The sequence below is a fragment of the Brassica rapa genome, chromosome A08, assembly GCF_000309985.2.
Source record: "Brassica rapa cultivar Chiifu-401-42 chromosome A08, CAAS_Brap_v3.01, whole genome shotgun sequence".
NCBI classification, from domain to species: Eukaryota; Viridiplantae; Streptophyta; class Magnoliopsida; order Brassicales; family Brassicaceae; genus Brassica; species Brassica rapa.
This window is the reverse complement of record NC_024802.2, coordinates 12,596,352-12,614,138: the sequence shown is the minus strand read 5'-3', so window position 1 is coordinate 12,614,138 and position 17,787 is coordinate 12,596,352.

Below are 17,787 nucleotides of genomic sequence, written 5' to 3'. Positions count from 1 at the left end.
TACATGCATAAACAGAAATCCAAAAAGCATAGAGAATCACAACTTACCCTGGTGTTATAGTTATCAGATGAAGAATTTATGAATTAAATAAAGGAAATGTTTTTACCATGTCAAAAACATTGAACAACTCAAAACTTGAAGTTTAAATGATACTAGATTTTGATCTGCACGCCCGCACGGATGTATTTTTAAAAAAAATAAGATGCTATTTGTTTTTATGTCACTATTATATATTCTATATGTTTCATCATAGGTTACAAAAATATGTGTTATCATATAATTAATCGTATTTTATACGTACGATCAAATAAGTTTCTTATAATTAATAATATTTTATACGTACAATCATATAAATAATCACATATATTATATTTTTAAATTTCAATGTGAAATATAAAAATCATAATTTAAGTTGGTGTTTGAAATTGAGCTTTGTATTGTATTTTTCTTATATAAACTGAAAAAAATTTTATATTGGTTATTGGAAAATATGTTAGTAAAAATCAAATTTTGAATATATGTATATTTTTGAATGAATTTTTGATATAAATTAATTTTAAATTATTATTTTGATTTGAATATGTATATAAAGTAACATAAACCCATTACTTTTTAATATAATGTAATGGACTTCTTATTTTTATAATAGAATAAATCCATTACTTTTTTTCCTAACTTACTGCTATTCATATTTCAAAACAACATTATTTTTTTAACTGCTATTTATGTTACCAAACAAAAATTTAAAGTACTTCTACTTTAATAAAATATATATCCTACACTTCGAATGAAATTTTAATAACATATATAAAATTTTCATAAAAAAACAATTCTCTTTTATATGTTATTTTAATAGGAAACAAAATCTACGTTTTGAAAACGGGGACCAAAATTTAATGATCTATTAGAAATTGTTTTTATGTATGGTATATTGTTGTTGTTTTTTTTAATATTTATTTTGGTTTAGACTTGTAATGTCACATTTGTATTATTATTTTTTGAACATTATGTCACATTTGTTAGAACAACGCAAACTCTGCAATTCTTAAAGAGAAAGATAATATTTAAATAAAAACTATAGTTTAATATATTTATCTATTTAAATTTTCTTTTTAAAATAGGCTATTTAAATAACACCTGTTAAAAAATAGATATATATATATATATATATATTCTTACACTGTCGTGGTGTATTCCAAATATTCTTAGGTGAGATGGGTTAATCTCAAGAATATACATAATCGTTTGTTAAGATCAGAAAAATCAAGTTATAGGAAGGACGATGAAAGCATCAGTCACTTTTTGAAGAACTGTTTGAAATAGTTTTTTTTTTTTTTGGTAAGAATGTTAAGATATTATTACCAATTTTCAAGTTTTTTACAGAAGTACAGAAGACACAAGAAGCAGAAAAATTGAAATGCAACTAAACAGAAGACCTCTAACCTAGTCAATACAGGAACCAAGACAACAAAGAGAACAGCTAATCAATCGACTCGTCAAAATCAGAACAAACTACTCGCCACAAAAGGAGGAACCCAATTAATTCGAGAGACAGAACCCGGTAGAAATTAGCTTGCCGATGATCCGCTCTTTAAGATATGGTTCAACCAAGAACAGCTTGCATAAGACTTCCTAAGCTGCAGCCAACACAATCAGACAGTAAACCCCGAGGTCAAGCATACCTGCAAGCCAATGCCAAGTCTTTATTGAGGAAGATGACTCGCCGAGAAGCGCCACACCACCGCACCTGAAACTGAACAGACGGACACAACCAGCACCACTCCACAAAGAGCAGTCAAGAGCAGGCCCTAGATCAAGCCCCTGAAGCTGGCTAGAACCGAACGTGCCGCCACAGAACAAGGACCCAGGATGACAAAGCCACAGATCCTTGGTCTCACACGCCTCCACATCGGAGAACCCGAAGTGGATCTGCTCTGCCCTGCCGGAAACGATGCCTTCACCAGACGAACCACCGTGATATCTAACTGACAGATCTAAAAGAACCAGGACAGAGACAAGAGGCGAGATCAAGGAAACCCTCCCTCAGACCGTAACCACTTAGCTCCCCACCGGAACAGACCCACCAGAGGAGCGCACCCTCGCCGAGAAGGAGGATGAAGGGCGTAAAAAAGAGACAAACTCCATGTCGACACCTAGATCTGGACCCCAAACCTAAGCTTCCGCACCCACACCCAACCGAGAAACCTCAAACCCTCTAAAACTCCTAACCTCGCTGCGATTCCAAGGACTAGAACCACCAGAGCCGCGGTAAAGGCCAAGCCACAGAACAACAAGCATATCGGCTGAGAGAGGCAGAGAGGGAGTGAAGCGAGAAGAAGAAGAGAACACGGAACTGGAGGTGGAGCCGACGGCGAAACACGGCCGTCGGCCACCTAGAAAACTAGATCTAGGGTTTTGTCTTCAAGAAGAAATAGAGAGAAAAGGGAGAGTTTCTGTTTGAAATAATTTTGTGCGCATATTTGTTATCAAAGTGATTCTATTTGTTCATCTAAAGTTGATTTTAAAGTAGGGAGTGGAAATCGTGGCCTGTTAGAGGCAGTTAAAATAATTAGTTTGCTTTCTTTTTGTTTTAAGTAGAGAAGACCGTAAACTGTTTTAAACTTTTAATATTTTCAATTGTTTTTCTTTTTAGTAATTGCTTTTTTGAAAAGTAAAACATTAATTATGTGGCAGAATTTGATTGATAGGATGACTTGTGCTTCAAAAAATTTTAATTCGTTAAAATCTTGATATATATATTTTGCAAACAAAGGTGTATATAAACTATTGTTTAACATAATTCTCAAATAAACATTTTTTTCTGGTCAATAAACAAACTTTTAAAGCTCTAAACCAAAACCCAAACACTTGTCATGTAAATGCAGTCTATCATAGGGTCACGCTGTTTATAAAAATAGCTTTACGTTTCTGTCGGTCACCATCTCTTACTTGGTGTTGGACTGTCCATACCCATGAAATTTTCATGTCTTATGTGATATCATTAAATGAATGTAAGGCATCTTATATACTAAAACAGAAGTCACAACTTTGATTCATGTGTGATTTTTTAAAAAATAGACCCTCACTAGAAATCAGTTATCATTCATTTAGTAATAATAATATGAATTAATAATATATCATTTTTAATATAACATCGACTCCTAAAAACCCCGATTGGTTAACAAACTCACATTTATTCATGTGTGATATTTTTATTTAGATCATCATTTAAAATTTGTATTAAATGTATTTCTTTAATGCTAATATATAATCTTTTAACTACTTAAATCATAATATAATTTGATATATTTTAATTTAATATATATATATATATATATATATTAAATTTTCTTAACAAATTTAATGAAAAACATTACAACAATATCTTAATTATCAAAAATTGTATATAAATATTTTCACTAATTTTGTAATTAGTAATGAAATTAATGTTATTATACATTAATATATATATATATATACTCAGTTATCTTTTATAAAATGAAAAATTATATCAAATTTTACTATTTTATAGTTATATCTATCATTTTAAATAAAACATTGTATTTAACTAAATATGATAAAATTATTTTACACTGATAAATTAATATAATATGTTGGTAGAACGGGTTAACATTAGTAAATTAGATAATTCATGTATAAAATTAACTTATTTTAAACTATATATATAGTTATTATATTAAATGAATAAACATAAAAAATATTCATAAAAAAATTTAGCGCTTTAAATTACGGATCATGATCATAATAATTGAATAAAAAATAATTTTAAAATATATATAATAAAAAATACTAAATATATGTGATGATTTGAAATAATCAATTAACTTACAGCATGAAACCTATCAAATTGTTATATTTAAAAATATATTCTAATTATGTAAAATATATATATAAACATGAAAATTAATACCCGCACAATTGTGCAAATCCAAATATAGTTTTCATAATTAAGAGGTCTCTGGGTTGAGATCCAACTAATTCTCCAAGAGAGATACTACTGACAAGTGACAACTAAGTTGATTTCGATTTTCTAAGAGCACCCTCAACCCAAATACCCAACTTGGGTTTCCTATCTTTTTTTTTCTTTTTTTTTCTTACCTGCTTTAAAAAAAAAATGAATCAATCGCGGACCACCACGTATCTATGAAACCCCGATACAGTGTAAAATACGTTGTTTATTTAGCGACAGGAGACAACCGTCTCTCCCTTTTTGGTGGGCCCCACACCACCTTTTCCTCTAAAAACCCTCTTTGCATCCCGCATTGAGGGTGCTCTAACTTCTAAGGCTTAAACTATACTACTCCTTCCGTTTTTTAATATAAGTCGTTTTACAGCTATGCATGCAGATTAAGAAAATCATTAACTTTTTATATTTTCTAAACAAAAACATCATTAATTATTTACCTAACCACAATTCAACTAATAGAAAAATAGAAGATATATTACCATTGGTCATACAACATTAACTATTAATAAATTTTACATAGAAAACCGAAAACGGCATATAATTTGGAACAAAAAATTTTCTCTAAAACGACTTATATTAAAAAACGGAGGGAGTACTATTTTTATTTGTGTCTGACCAAGCAAATGACAATTTAATTTTTGACAGAACTTGAACTCATAACCGAGGAGTTTACGCGTTGCTTCAAATTCTATTTTGAAGCCAACGATACGATCTGGGGGTCGGCAGTTATTCTTAGCACGCTCTTAAACCTTAGCATAAACTGTCCATCATATTGAGAATTCTGAGGTAACAATGAACCTCGAGATTGTTAACCAGGAGTAGGAGAAAATAGTGCGATCAAAGAAGGGGAAGCGGCAATTACGGGTATCTTTGGTCTTTTGCATAATTTAATTATGGTCGGTGAAATTAACCGTTGATGACGGTTAGGGAACAATAAAGATAGTGCTTAAAATTGAAAGAGCAATGATGAGAAAATCACGTGGCAGTATAGAGTCAGAGATCTTTATTTTTTTCAGGAAATTAATTATTTATTAAACTTTAAAGATTAATCCATATTGGTTCCACAAATAACGGGCACAATCAATATCATATCGTCGACTACAATTTCTACATACATGAATGAAATAAAATAACATAGTTTACAAACAAATAAAATCGTATTATTTAATGATTAGTGACACTGTACCTGCAAAAAAAAATTACAGTGAAATTTGTTCTATAAATTTTTGATATAATATAATTGTATCTGATGTAGTTATAAATTAATTAGAAAAATTATTATCATAGACTTGTATTTTCCATGACTTAATATATAATATTTTATTATAATCCATGCGTTCATTTTTTATTTTCATATTTTTAAAAATTAATAAAACAAAGAAATCATCAATCAAAAGAGAGAAACGAGATTTATTATAACTATTGTTATTTTCTTTCGACGTCCCATAGCAACCATGAAAAAGAATTTAAACGCGTTCGATGTTATAGAAAAATGAAGTTAAACGCATCGATTTTTAAATTAATTTAACGGATAAAAAGAAAAAAAAAAGCATAGCTAATGAACTTCATTTTTAATAACACTGTATATATGAACTAACGGTGATACTGAAAATGTTCCATGTCTTTTTGGCTGCATGTGTTTTTCAATAATATGATGAGCGACTAGTTTTTTGGCCCAAAAGCAAAGCAGCGATGAGTTGAGAGTTAGGTTGATTAGCGAAAACTTTCATTGTCAAGAAGTTAATTGGATGATGACGCCAAAAACAAAATTAATTGGATAAACATTTAAATGGCCGAAGAACATTTTTAATGGTGGGATTGGCTAAATCGTGATAAGGTCTTGCCATCACTACTGCACTTAGGTTAGTGCAGTGAAAACTGAATTTTAGAAATTGAAAAAAAGGATTTTTAATGTAAAAATCTTCCAATGAAGTTTTTTTTGGGTAAAAACCCCTAAATTATAGATTCAATAAAAAATCTCCCAACCTAAATTATCTTAGTGAATCAGACCCTCCGTTACTTGTCCCGTTATAAATTTGAAAATCTCCATCTAAATGGAACGCAGAGTTTAATAAATGCAAAAAACGACCTGGTTTTCTTCTTCCTTATATCTGTATGGCGAGTCCCAAAGTTAAAATTAGGGTTCTTCAAATTTTCAAGTTTATAATTGTTCATCTTCTCCCTGGTGATTCGTGTACCTTATGCCTTTCGTTTTGTTCTCTTTTGCTTTCACTTTGTTATGTGATTTTTCTAATTTCTTTAAAGTTTTGTTTTCAATTGATTGTGCTATTTAGGCGAAATTTGAATGGAATTAGCTCCTGAAATACACAGAGGAGCTTTGGCTATTGTTTTGACATTCAGTGTTGAGATTTAACCTTGATTAAATCCTCTAAGAGAAGAAGAAGTGGAAGCAAGGTAGCTTGCCACACAAAAAGAAGAAGTGACCAAGGAGTCACGTAGAAGAAGAAGCTTGGAGCGCAAGAAACGGAGGAAGAAGAAGAAGAAGAAGAAGAAGAAGAAGAAGCGTGAAGAGCAAGAAAGGAAGAAGAAGTCAAGAAAGAAGACTTGGTTGTGTAGTTACACAACCAGAAGAATAAAAGTAAGTTAGTTTGGTTAAAAGCTAACTAAATTAAGTTGTTAAGATAGAGTTGTGGTTGCAGCTTGTTTTAGTGGTAAAAGTGTTGTTTTTAACTTGTTTCTATGACATTTTGATTGTGTTTCAAGTGTTGTTTTTGTACTTATTTTATGTCAAGAGTTAAGATTGTCATGCTGTTTGAAACTCACGAACACAGCTTCTCTCAGATTCTCACAAGAACTAAATTAACGATAATCAAAATCTCTCTCTTTCGAAAATTAGGGTTCATCCCTCGTATCTCTCAGTAATGGGACTTTTACGACACTTAAAAGTGATAATGGTAAACTACATGATATTTTTAGTTAAACATTGTGTTGTTTTTATTAACAAATCGTGTTGTTTCACGAACTTTAACGTACAATTAACGGAGGGTCTGATTCATTAAGATAATTTAGGTTGGGGGATTTTCTGTTAAATCTTTAATTTAGGGGTTTTAACCCAAAATAAACTTAATTGGGGGGGGTTTTTATATTAAAAATCCAAAAAAAAAAAATCAACTTTTCTAGATGTTAATATACCTTTCATAAAGTATTACATGAAGTAGTACAAGAAATGCTACGTGAGACGAAGCTGTGTAGTTGATATAAAGATATGAATTTAAACTGATTTAGAGCTAAATTAAAAGTTATTTGGAGTCTAAGCAAACTCTGATTTAGATAAATCAAGAAAAGATTTCTAAAAAACTTTGAAGAAGAATTGGAAATATTCCATAAATAAAGATATGAGAACTTCCTTGTGAAGTTGGCTAAAGCTAGCCACAAAATCTACTAGTCTAAATAGATAGAGATGTACCTCGGATTAGGTACAACCTAAAAAAAAGCCGTAAGCATTTTGATGTTGAATTAGAATAGACACAAAGCATAAAAATAGGGATCATGAAGAGTTCTTGGGTTAGTTTGATCTTTGAATATGTTCGCTAGCATCTATGTTTGAGTGTGACATGTTAGACAATTTGGAAGAGAGTCAGTAAAAACATATTTTCTTTGTAAAGAGAAATTTTCATCATTGTTTATATTGTATTACTTTGTGAAATAAATAAAACATTATATTATACATGTTAATTTCGATATCAGACTTAATCCCAACAAGTACTCCCCTACCGTTACTTCGAAAGATTCTATTTCTATATTAAAATTAATATTTTCTTTCAATTTTTTTATTGAATTATATATTAAGGAAAACAAAATATTAATTTTCTATACTCCCTTAGTTTCATATTAAATATCACTTTATCATTTTTTCTTGTTACATAAAAAGTGTCATTCTACAATTTCAATACAATTTATACTTACTTTTAGCTCAATATTATTGGCAAAATGCATGAATCTTATAAATAAATGTACTTATCTAAAATGCTATTGGTTAAATAGATGATATTAATGAAAACATAAATGCATTTCAATCAGTTTCTTAATATGTGTAAATGACACTCTTTGTGAAATAGATGGAGTACAATCTAATAAGACTTGGCTCGAGCATTTTTCCCCTCTTGGCTTGTTAGTCTTAAAACTATGAGTTTTTTGGTAAAAATTTTAGAATATTTTTTTGTGAAAAATTAAATTTAGAATATTAAAAGCTTGCATGTGCATTGAAAAGAAAAATTCGTAATGTTGAAAAATAAGAAAATCGATATCTAAAATGTGAAAACCACAAAAGTATTGCATCAAAATTCAAAGGAAAAAAAACGATTAGTATTAGTATATCTGTAAATGCCGGTTGTGTCTTAGACAAACCGGGCTCAATGGAAGGAAGAGTTAATCGTTTACATCAATACTCAAAAGGATATTTCGATCCCGCTTGTCCCGTGCCCAAGGTGACTAGAGGCCGCGCCCGAACATCTCAATTTACAAGATAACATAAACTTTATAATGGAAACGTTACACCAAAAATTGGTTGGGATTACATGAACTGATGAACCTATTTATTTTGTTACCTTTGTCCGATCCAACAATTAATAATGTTAGGCCTTTGGTTTTAAGCCCGTTTACAAGCCATATCCAACTGACATACGCCATCAGATTAGCTAGTCGTTTGAAAACTTATTCAATTATTCTCTATCAAACACTATGAGAAAATATCTAGTATGATGCCAATTCGTCATCTCTTCCTCTACTTTTTATTAGTGCGAGTACTTGACGACAGTAAATAAAAAAGTGTCGAGCACGTGTTAATTTTCAGATACTCTATTAGTCTTCTATTATTAGACAGCAATTTGATGATGTATCTGTAACTATTCTCAATCATTTCTGGTTAATTGATCAGAAGCTCGATCACTTTGCGATTTTCTTCTGTTAATTGGTTTTTCTTTAATCATCTTTGTTTCTCCGCTTTGCAAATGAAAAATAAACTAAAGGCAAAACGATTCTCTACAATCAGGTGGGAAGTATTTCTTCACATCCATTAGCAGATTTTTTATTCTTTTAAGACATCAAAATACAATGTCATGTTGATCTTGTAAAACAGAAACTATAAAGAGTTGTTAAACACTAATTATCTATTCTTCTCTCGGCACTGTTGGAATTTAAATAAGCATTGGTCGGGCTTATATTTGCCACATCAAAAATTGGCATGTCAGCATTTTAGTTAGTCTATTTTTTCTCTCATTTATCACGTAGAGATGGAACACGTTTTCAGTAATATTTTTATTTTACATTTAAGAGAGCTTAAAATGTACTGTGGAAACGTATTTATTGCCATTTGTGTCAATAATTTTACGGAATAATTTAAATTTAACATACTCTTTAAAATAATAGACTTTTAATTGTTTTACATTCCAACCAAAAACTTGCTAGTTTTAATACAAACAATCTCGTTTGTATTAAAACAATAATAACTACCGGTAATTCAACTAATCAAAAATTATACTGTAATTAACTATTTACATAAAATTTTGAAAACATTGAAATTTTATGTAAATAATTAATGTAATTTGATGTTATAACCATTTGTTTTCTGCAGTATAACTTTTTATTAGTTGAATAACCGGTAGTTATTGTTATTTTTATACAAACAAGATAAACCAGTAGTTTTTGAAAATTTTTTTTGTGAAAACATCACTTAAACTAAATAAAAAAATCTTAAAACACCTGTTAAAGCGAAATGGAGGAATTATCAAATAATTTGGTTTATTTTGCTAGAAACAAAAATAGTTTGTTTTCTCCCATTTAATTTATGTAATTATTTGGTTTATTTTGCTAGAAACAAAAATAGTTTGTTTTCTCCCATTTAATTTATGTAATTAATCATTTTACATGATGTCATTTTTTATTCTTTTCATCTCCTATATGATTTTAAAATCAAACTAAAAATATATGTTTTTTATGTAAAATATCTTATTTGCATTTAAAAGAATCTAAACATGTGACATTTTTCCGTAAATGTGACATGATATATGGCTTGACTCTTGATTTTAAATATAGAGCAATTAGGTGGTTAAAGTGGCTTTAATAAAGACTAATTAGGTGGATTAAGGATATCTACCTAGAAATTACGTTAAGTGTTAAGTTCAACTTATATATTAATAATACAAATGGTGGAGTGGCTGTGGCTCATTGCTATAGATGTCCTACTAGCGCCCTTCCAACTCAACTAATCGTAGTGGACAAAACTTAAATTCATTTGTACGGTTCCATCATATGCTTTTAATATATGTTTTGGAAATTATTACCAAACAATTTTATGCGGACGGTTTTTAGTTGCTTTTAGATTAATGTGTAGCCGTCTAAAGTTGGGGGATATTCAAATATAAAATTTTCGGTTATTTTAAATATGCCTTGATTGAAAGCATATTTAAAGACGGGTTGAAACTTGAAAGTAGTTGGGTGCAAAACGCTTTCAATTATCAAACAAGGAATATGCGTATGAAATAGCTGTTTGAAATGGATATTTGAACAAGAATATGTTTAAAGCGGCTAAAAACTATCTGAAATATAGTTCAGTTTGCCCAATATATTTATTTTTTTTATTTACCATTCTTCATAATAGGTTTTTAGTTTTCTGTTCGTTATTTTAAAATTTTACTTGTATTCATAATAGGCTTTTAGTTTTCGTTTCGTTATTTTAAAATTTTATTTGTATTCATCACATGTATGTAGGTTATATAAAACCATCAATTACAAATAAAACTTTGGTTATTTATAAACACAAACTTAAAATAATTCCAAACACAATCATCAATATAAACAATGAAGGTCCTATTAGGAAATGATGGTTTAGTACATATATATTTAGTAATTTTTCTTTGGTTATTATTTTCCCATTTAGAGAAGGCAATATCATATCTTGTAAGTTGCAATCATACTCTTCGATTTAACCCCACTATTTTAAGATCCTTGATATTTTTAATCCACCCTTTCACTAAATGATAAAAGAATGAGATGGAAAACAAAAAAAATTAATTAAAAAAAATCGACCCAACCCACATGGTTCTGTTGATTTAAAAGATGACCAATTTTATCATGAATAAACTCATAAAAGTGTCAGTTTTAACTGATACTAGATTTTGATCCGCGCTTGGAAAGCGCGGATTTATTGGATTATATTATAATACAAAGTTTTATTATATCGAAAAATATAATTTTTAAAAGTTATATAATCTATGAATTAGTTTATTTGAATTTTTATATATACACTTTTACGTAAAAGTTTCTTTTAGGTATGAAAATTATATCCGGATCAAAATAAAAACGAACCGACCCGAAAATATAGGTTTAGTTCAGGTCCAGAGAAAATAACCTATTGTTTTTTTTGGACCCGCAGGTTTTTGTTTGAGTATGGGTCCTACCCTAGATCCGATCATAAATATGTTGTGTTTATTAGGTATATTTGAATATTTCGAATATGTTTCCGGTATTATGGATATTTTTCTAGGTTTTTGGTTTACGATTATAGTTTTTGATTTCAGGTAAATTTTCAAATTAAAAAAAATTTGGTTATTTGAATAAAAGTTTGGGTATTTTTCAGTTCATCATGTCAGATTTCGGATAAGATTTTGAATTTTTAGGTTTTTGAATTTTTTGGGTATTTGTTTAGAGTTTCAAGTACATTATTGTACAAAAACATTGTTGATGAAATATTTTTCTTAGAAAATGTATCATAAAAAATAATATTAGGATCTGTTAAAAATATTTAAAATATTGTATGGTTAGAATGATTAATGGTATCACCAAAAAAATAATAAATAGTTATACATGACTCCAATAACTTCCCTTTTAATAGTTTTGATTCATTTTTAAGTGAAAAGTATATAAAAGTATAATATCTAAACCAATAATTTTTAAAATTGTGAATAATCAATATTGATATCGTGAAGTCGGGTTAGCTTTAACAGAACCAATGAATTTCTACATTTTTGAAGGTAACATGAATATTCAGAAAACTAATTTTTAAATATGAGAATAATATCTATCAAACTATAGACGGTTGAAAGTTTAGTATATGATATGGGATTTTAGTGGAAAAGTTTATATATGATATGATTACTTTATTATAAAGAAAAGAGGAAGTTAGAATGTACACATATATGTCGTGTAACTTCTCTTGCTTTAAATCATATATTATATGATAAAAGTGATAATATAAAATATTAGTTTCAATGCTTTTACGACTAAAAATCAAAATGGTAAATATAGTATTAGGAATAGTTAGGATTTAGGAGTGAGATTTGAATAAATAAAAGAATTGAATAAATTATTGTTAGAGAAATATATGGTAACATATTGTTAGTCTAAATTTAAGGTAAGACAAAAAAATAATGAATTAAATAAAAGGGTCCAAACAACTTTCATAAGTAGATTTTTTAATACTCCTTCCCTTTTAATAGTATTGATTCAAGAAATCGGTAAGCGATAAGTGGACGCTTTGTAGAAGATTATCGATTAGATGGATTATACGGAACTTAAATGGGTCTAGGCGTTAACAAATTATTGATTTATTATATATATATATTACATTTATATAAGATATTTTTGTTATTAGATTTAATTATAAAATTATTTGTATAAATTATCAAAATTAAATATATAAAACAAAAAAATAGATAAATTTATGGATTTGTACTACCATGATTACTTAATTTAACAAATTTAAACCGATTTGAAACGGTTTAAACTGATTTTAAAAGGTTTAAACCACTTTCATTCGTATAAATCAGGCTTAAAAAAATAGTTCGGCTAAGACCGATTTGCCGCATAGGCGGAAGTCTACGCTCCGGTTAGACCAATTTTAGAACCATGGGTTTAACCGAGTTGATATCCAGCTATTATAAAGTTTTACTAATACTAAGTGCAAGTTTTTATTCTGTTGTTTCTAAAAAATAGTATTCTGTTATTTAAAAACATCTCTAAGGAAGGATTTTTAATTTACAGCTTCTATCAAAGTTTAAAATAAAATAAATGCATGTGCCTTTTTTTTGTCATCTTATATATTAAAACAGAAGTCATAACCTTATTCATGTGTGATTTTTTTTAAAAATGGACCTAATGGACCTTTTTTTTTGTGTGCAAACTCTACTGGACCTAATGGACCTATTCATAGAAATTCATACTATATTTTAATTCAGACTAATAATAAATATAATTTTTAAAATATTTTAATGATAGTATCTTTTGATATCTTTTCATTTTAAATATAAATATATTTATTTTAAAATTCTAACAAATCTGTTTTAAAATATTTTTACAAGATCTTCATTTTTGAAATTATATTTAAATATTTTCACTAATTTTGAAATCAGTTTAAAATATTACTATACATTAATATATTCAGTTATATAAAATGAAAAATAAAAAAAAATCTATAATATTTTAGTTATTATATAATCATAATCAATCATATTAAAATAAAATTATTATATTAAGCTTAATAAAATTATATTAAATTTATATATTTATATATTTTATTTTTGTAATTATAAAATATTTATGTTCAAAAATAAAATCTAATATGTTGGTAAGATGGGTTAACATTATCAAACTATATAATACATGTATAAAAATTAACATGTATTTCTTTAAAGTTAATAATATAAAATCTTTGTAACTACTTTAATCATAACTAGATTTTGACCCGTGCAACCGCACGGGTGTTTGTTTTCACTTTTCTATACGTAAATTACTGTTTTAGAACATAAATGGTATATATTTTTAATATTAATCATATACTTAAATATTTATATAACTATTTCAAATACAATAATTTTATAATTTACATGTTATAATTAATTAATTGTTTAAACCTTATGTATTTGTCACTTCTTATTATATATTTATCTTATTGTATTTGCATTTAGTTATTAAGCAAATTAATATATTCATGAGAAAATATATTTAAAAAAATATTTTGTATTTAATTTATGCTAAATTCTGACCCGTATTTCAAAACTGGATTTCTTTTTACCAATATTTTTATGCTTATTCATTTTAGATAATTTATTATTGTATATATAAAAGTGTAAGATATGTTAATTTTTAGACATGTATTATATAGTTTGCTAATTTTAAAACGTTCTATCATCATAATATATTTTAAATAAATAGTTTATATTTATGAAAATAAAATTTATAAATTTATCAATTGAATATAATTTTATCATATTTATTTTAGTATAATAATTATATTTTAACATGATCATGACTATAAAAGTAGATAAAATAAGATATAATTTATTTATTTTCATTTCTAAACGATAACTTAAAATACATTAAGTTATTGTTTAAATATTACACAGATTTATTATAATTTTTAAAATATAATATATAAATATATATTATATTTAAAATTAAAATATATTATGATTAAAGTAGTTACAAAGATTTTATATTATTAACTTTAAAGAAATACATGTTAATTTTTATACATGTATTATATAGTTTGATAATGTTAACCCATCTTACCAACATATTAGATTTTATTTTTGAACATAAATATTTTATAATTATGAAAATAAAATATATAAATATATATAAATTTAATACAATTTTATTATATTTAGCTCAATATAATAATTTTATTTTAGTATGATTGATTATGATTATATAATAACTAAAATATTGTAGATTTTTTTTATTTTTCATTTTATATAACTGAATATATGAATGTATAATAATATTTTAAACTAATTTCAAAATTAGTGAAAATATTTAAATATAATTTTGAAAATGAAGATCTTGTAAAAATCTTTTTAAACAGATTTGTTAGAATTTTAAAATAAATATATTTATATTTAAAATGAAAAGATATCAAAAGATACTATGATTAAAATATTTTAAAAATTATATTTATTATTAGTCTGAATTAAAATATAGTTAGAATTTCTATGAATAGGTCCATTAGGTCCATTTTTAAAAAAATCACACATGAATCAAGGTTGTGACTTCTGTTTTAATATATAAGTTACATTTTCATTTTAAATATAACTAGATCTTGACCCGCACAACCGTGCGGGTGATTATTTTTATTTATACACACATAATTATCTGCTTTACATGACTAATTGTAATATTTACAATTATATTGTTTGATATAATATTTTAAAATACAACAACTTTATAGTACACATACAATAACTTTTAAAAAAAAAAAATTCAGTGATAGCATATTTTATATTATGTGATAGAAAATTCTGAATTGAAATATATTATTGTTAAATGATCAAAATTTTAATTGAAAAGTATTATACTAAATTAATATCACGAATTTAATACAAAATTCTACATGATTTTAGTTATAATTACAAAATTAATTAGATATTTAAAAAGTTTTTTATTGAAAATTAAATATACATTAAATTTTAAATAAAAAAAAAAAGAAATTAACAAATATTTTATAAAAAATATTAGGTGAAAAATGAAATTTACATTTATCTAAATAAATACGAAATTAATTAAATATTTAAAAGGTTTATTTTAATGAAAATGAATAATATATTTATATTGTAATAAAAAGATATGAAAAGATTTTATTCATATACAATTTCAGAGAAAATATAGGAATATCTATTTGATTTTTTAAAAAATAATTAAAAATAATTCATATATTTATAAAAATATAATTTGAACAACTTTCTAAGGGGTGGTCCAAATAAAAAAAAACACACATGAACTAAGTCATGACTTCTATTTTAATAGATAAGATATATATTTATATATTATATTTTAAAAATTCTAATAAATCTGTGTAATATTTAAACAATAACTTAATGTATTTTAAGATATCGTTTAGAAATGAAAATAAATAAATTATATCCTATTTTATCTACTTTTATAGTCATGATCATGTTAAAATAAAATTATTATACTAAAATAAATATGATAAAATTATATTCAATTGATAAATTTATAAATTTTATTTTCATAAATATAAACTATTTATTTAAAATATAATATGATGATAGAACGGCTTAAAATTAACAAACTATATAATACATGTCTAAAAATTAATATATCTTACACTTTTATATATACAAATAAAAAATTATCTAAAATGAATAAGCATAAAAATATTGGTAAAAAGAAATCCAGTTTTGAAATACGGGTCAGAGTTTAGCATAAATTAAATACAAAATATTTTTTAAATATATTTTCTCATGAATATATTAATTTGCTTAAACAATTAATTAATTATAACATGTAAATTATAAAATTATTGTATTTGAAATAGTTATATAAATATTTAAGTATATGATTAACATTAAAATATATACTACTTATGTTCTAAAACAATAATTTATGTATAGAAAAGTGAAAACAAACACCCGTGCGGTTGCACGGGTCAAAATCTAGTAAACATTACAACTCAACTAAGACTCTGAAATGCATGTGCCTTGAGGATTGAAATATTCATCCAAAAATATTTCAAAGTATATATACTCATTTAATCTAAAAATATTTCAAAGTATATTCATTCAAAAGTATCTCAAAAAAATTGTTTTGAAATATTTTTGAATGAGTATTTCATCATTTGAGATATTTATTTATCGTAGTTTAAGTGAAAGATTCTAAATTGAGAACTTTACATTACAGTCGATGCTCTTATAATTAGTTTGCATCCCCGATTTGTAGATAAGACAGAACATCGATATTTAAACTCTTTTCATTGATATTTTAGTATTTTACTATGATTAGTTATTTGATATTTTATGTAACAATGATTTTTTTTTTTGTAACAATAATATTAAAACTATGTAATTTTGCATCCGATATTCATAGTGGATTGATAGTGCATCACCTGGCCCAGACACTATTTAAAATGCCATCAGTTAAGTTCATAATTCTTCTTCAATCTTGTCTATTCCTTGACTTTACATTTTGTTGTTCTTTCCGTTCTTTTGATTGAAATTTGCGAGTGTATAAGAAACCAGTGATATGTCTAAACTACAAAACTATTAGGGTCCGCTCGTTTTTCCATCCGGATGAGCCATCTATATGGAGATAAGAGTTTTGTTCGTTTAAACACTAAAAGTGCAACTCATCCAGATTGATCATCAAGATGACTTTCGAAAATTTAGGCTTAATTTTAAAGTCCATTCAACTGAACCAATTTGGACCATTCAATATAGTATAGTGTCTATTATACCTCTGATGTAATTCGCAAATTACAAACCTAAACATAATATCATTGTCACACACGAAACTGACAAAATCACAAAAAACACATTTTCACGCGAAAACCTAAAAACGAATTCTTCACGCCAAAACCCTAAAAACGCATTCCAGACAAAATTGCAAAAACATGTTTTCCTACAGAAATTGCAAAAACGTGTTTCCCGCAAAAAATCGCAAAACCGTGTTTTCATGCCAAAATCACAAAAACGTGTTTTCACGCCAAAACCCCAAAACACATTTTTCTGCTAAAACACAAAAAAATATTTTTTTCCCGCCAAAACCACAAAAGGTGATTTCCCGCCAGAACGTGTTTTTCCGCCAACACCAAAAAATGTGTTTTCTCAACAAAATACATTTCCCGTTAAAACTGCAAGACACGTTTTCTCGTGAAAACCGCAAAACATGTTTTCCCGCCAAAACGCATTTTCCCGCGAAAACCGCAAAAAAATATTTTTCCGCCAAAACAAATTTTCGGGAAACCCAAAAAAATCGCCTTTTCATGCCAAAACTACAAAAACTTGTTTTCCGCCAAAACCGCAGAAACACGTTTTCCCGCCAAAATC